This window comes from Triticum urartu, chromosome 1 (assembly GCF_003073215.2).
Source record: "Triticum urartu cultivar G1812 chromosome 1, Tu2.1, whole genome shotgun sequence".
In the NCBI taxonomy this organism is placed as follows: Eukaryota; Viridiplantae; Streptophyta; class Magnoliopsida; order Poales; family Poaceae; genus Triticum; species Triticum urartu.
Window position 1 is genome coordinate 342,192,223 of NC_053022.1, and position 4,553 is coordinate 342,196,775.

Here is a 4,553-nt window from a genome sequence, read left to right on the forward strand (position 1 = left end):
GAGGAGCGGAGATATCAAGGCGAGGCAAACCTCACGAGGCTCTCGTGACGTCAGCCATGATGATCAACATCAGACGGGCGCCAGGCAGGCGCAAGCATGCGCAGTGTCCTTGTTTCCTCTTTGGTGCTAAGGAGGCCAGCGCAGGCGAGGAGTACCGAGGCATCAGGCAAAGGTTGCCATATCGGTGCAACAAGACCAAGACCAGAAGGACGGCAAGATGGAGGTCATTGTGGAGCCAAAGACAGTGTCACCACCAGAGCCTTTCGCAGGCGGAGACCACCTTTGTCAGGATAGCTTGTACTAGCTGTCCCCCTTCAAATTTGCCCGCCGTTGTTGGCTCCCTTCCCGCTCAATATTTGGGAAGAGGACCAAGGCCTCTATAAATAGGACTAGCCACCAGCATAGGCAGGGTGGAGCGAGAAGACCATCATGAACCACACAAGTTAGCCAAGCACAAGAACACCTCAACCTCAGGAGGCTGTTCTTCCCCTTGTATTGTTCAACATCAGCCCAAGAGGCAATCCACCACACCATACTGGAGTAGGGTATTACACCACAACGGTGGCCCGAACCAGTATAAATCTTATGTCTTTCTGTGTTGCGAGTTCGTCGAGTTCGTCCGCGAGATCTTAGCGAGCTAGGGCGTAGATCGGTGGGAGGAAAATACTTCGCGCGCACCCCAGTGTTCGAACCTTAAGGTTTTGCCGGAACCCCACATCCGACATTTGGCGTGCCAAGTAGGGGTGCGCCATAGCTACCCCTCCGTCGATCTGCACCCCGTCGCCACCGCGCTTCGCCCACATGGCACGCGCCCTGCCGCCGACTCCGACGGTCAGCATTGACAACGGGGCTAGGGGGCTCCGAGCCCTGGCCCCCGCCCTGTGGCGGGTGTAGTGGCCGCCCAAGTTCAGGCCGGATTCTCCGACCATACGACAAACTCCGGCGACACTTCCATCGTGTGGAAGCGTGGACGGGGGGGCACCAGAGCACGCCTCCCCTCGTCAACTGGATCGCCATGGCTGGCACGACCCCCTCCACGTGCTGCGGCGCTGCTCCGATGGTGGGCCGTGGCAGGGGACGTGGTGTGCTTGCACGGATGGCCACGTCCGCGCTTGGGCGCCGGGGAGCCGGGTCCCTCGCGAGGGGCCTTTCCCTTCTCGGCGGCGAAGAACTTCCTTCGTGGCACCATTGGAGGCACTGCAAGCAATGGAGCGAAGAAGAAGCAAGCAAGCGAGGAATAGATGGGCGACGGGGGCTCCGCCCCCCTCCCCATTTAAAGCAAGGGAAGGCCAACCGGCGCCTCCCATGATCGCAGGTAATGATGGTTTTCCTTGCATGCCATAGAGACTTGTCAAGTCGTGCAGTTGCCGAGACAACATGGGGAAGCGGAGGCGCCCACGTCCAATCAACCGCCATGCGTCAACCGAGGCCGCAGGCTTTTGGGGGTCCACGGTGCTCCGTACTTGACCTTTGGCTTTGCCGCGAAGCCAAGCCCGAGCACACCTTGGGCCCGGGGGCTACTGTCGGCGTTCTGGGAACGAGGGTCCCCAGGATTGCCTTCCTGTGGCCTGCTACGTGGCTAAGCCAACAGTTCGTACGGCCCATCTTCATCAACAAGGCATCCAAGACCCTCGCGAGGGGCCAAGCCTCGCGAGGCGGACGACACAAGACCTCCTCTGGAGTAGCCTAGTCGGGCAGGCTCACGAGGAGCGGAGATATCAAGGCGAGGCAAACCTCATGAGGCTCTCGTGACGTGAGCCATGACGATCGACATCAGGCGGGCGCCAGGCAGGCGCCAGCGCGTGCAGCATCCTTGTTTCCTCTTTGGTGCTAAGGATGCCAGCGCAGGCGAGGAGTACCGAGGCATCAGGCAAAGGTTGCCATATCGGTGCAACAAGACCAAGACCATAAGGATGGCAAGATGGAGGTCATTGTGGAGCCCAAGACGGCGTCACCACCAGAGCCTTTCGCAGGCGGAGACCACCTTTATCAGGATAGCTTGTACTAGCTGTCCCCCTTCAAATTTGCCCGCCGTTATTGGCTCCCTTCCCTCTCAATATTTGGGAAGAGGACTAGGGCATCTATAAATAGGACTAGCCACCACCATAGGAAGGGTGGAGCGAGAAGACCATCGAGAACCACACAAGTTAGCCAAGCACAAGAACACCTCAACCTCAGGAGGCTGTTCTTCCCCTTGTATTGTTCAACATCAGCCCAAGAGGCAATCCACCACACCACACTGGAGTAGGGTATTACACCACAACGGTGGCCCGAACTAGTATAAATCTTCTGTCTTTTTGTGTTGCGAGTTCGTCAAGTTCGTCCGTGAGATCTTAGCGAGCTAAGGCATGAATCGGTGGGAGGAAAAGACTTCGCGCGCACCCTAGTGTTCGAACCTTAAGGGTTTGCCGGAACCCCACATCCGACAACTAGCAGGCCTCGCAGGACCTTACCAGCTCGGTTGCGTCGTTGAGTGCCGTGGTCCAGTAGAACCCACAACGGAACGCCTTGCCAATCAGGGTGCACGACGACGAGTGATGCCCGTGGCCCCAGCCGTGTATGTCAACTAGCAGCTCGCTCCCCTCCTTCCTGGAGATGCATCGCAAGGAAACATCATTTGGTCGTTTTCTGTACAGCTCACTGTCCTGGATGCAATATGTTGTAGCCTGCCGGGCCACGCACTCCATGTCCTCCTCTTTCTCTGCCAGCGTTCCTTGCACCAGGTATGCCCTGAACTCCTCGGTCCAGCACCCCTCCTGAGGCTCGAGTGCTGGGAGCAGGCGTGCTCCTGAGGTCGGGCCACAGGCGGGGGCTCCCGAGGCTGGTGGCTAGGGGAGTACCTCTTGAGGCGGTGCAGGCTCGGCAGCCGAGGGTGCCGCCGAGGGCTTGAAAAGTCGCTCTTCGAAGACACCAGGCTCTTGGGGCTGGCGCCTTGACGCTCTCTTGGTGATATCATCAGCTTCCTTGTTTGTGCCGCGTGGCACATGTTGCAGTTCCAGGCCCAAGAATTGCTGCTCCATCTTGCGCTCCTCCGCGAGGTACGCCTCCATGTGCTCGTCCCTCGGCCCGTACACCTTGTTGGAGAAGTTGACAAGGAGCTGGGAGTCGCCCTTGATGGTGAGACGCTTCATCCCCAAGGCTGCTGCAGCCTTGAGGCCGGTGATCAGCCCCTCGTATTCCGTGATGTTGTTGGAGATCTTCTCGCCCCGCTGGAAGCAGAGCTGCATGTCGTAGTATAGTTTGTCTTGGGTGGGCGAGATGAGCACGACACCATCCCCCGCACCTTGGCTTGCGAAAAGCGTTGTCAAAGTACATGACCCAGCCATCTGGCGCTTCACTTCCTGGCGAGAGGGATCGGCTCTCGCCTGCTTCGGGCTCCGGAGCGTTGGTCCATTCTGCCACGAAGTCGGCGAGGGCGGCTCCCTTCATGATCCTGGTTGTGCTGAACTCCAGCTGAAATGCTTGCAACTCTATGTTCCACTCAGCGACTCTTCCTGCAGCATTGGGGCTCCGGAGCACCCTCTCCAGTAGGTAGGCTGAGACGACCTTAATTGTGTGGCCTTGGAAGTAATTATGCAGCTTGCGTGAGGCCACCAGCAGTGCGAGCAAAAGCTTCTGTGGCATGGGGTATCGTGCTCTTGTGTCCTGTAACACCGTGCTGACAAAGTATACCGGGTGCTCAACGAGGGTGGGAGCATCGATGGATGCTATGGCCTCCAGAGGTTGTGGTGCCTCTCGAGGTGGGGGACCTCAGGAGCTTGGTCACCCATCAGGGCCTCCGCAGGCCCAGAAATGTCGTCTTGTGGGGCATGATCATCCACGGGCATCGTCGTGGCTTTAGCGGCGGCGTCTCGGCGCCGCACCATCCCAACTGAAGGTGCGGCATTATGCGGCGTGCTCTTGGCCTGGCGCTCCTCCCGGGCATCCACCAACGCCGCGCTGGCTGAGTGGGGCATGGCGGGCAGGTAGAGCACCAGGGGCTCGAGGGGACGAGGCGCTACCATCACCGGAGGGCTGGTCAAGTATCTCTTCAGGTCTTGAAACGCCAGGTCGGACTCTGGGGTCCACTCGAACGGGCCCTTCTTCTTCATCAGGTTGAAGAACGGCAAGGCACGCTCCCCCATCTTGGAGATGAATCGCCCCAGCGAGGTCACGCAGGCCGCGAGCTTCTGTATTTCTTTGAGAGTTTGCGGCGGGCTCATGTCTTCTATTGCCTTGACCTTCACCAGGTTGGCCTCGATCCCCCTGTGCGACACGAGGAAGCCCAGTAGCTTGCCAGAGGGGACACCAAACACGCACTTCTCTGGGTTGAGCCATAGGTCCACCTGGCGCAGGCTGGTGAAAGTCTCATCCAGGTCCTGAATGAGGGTTCTTGCCTCCCGAGATTTTACCACGATGTCCTCGACGTAGGCTTCAGCGCTTCTCCCTAGCTGTCGGCACAGGGCGATGTGCATCAGCCGCAAGAAGGTTGCCCCAGCGTTACGTAGCCCGAACGGCATGTAGGTGTTGCAGTATACCCCACATGGGGTCAAGAAGGCCGTCTTCTCCACGTC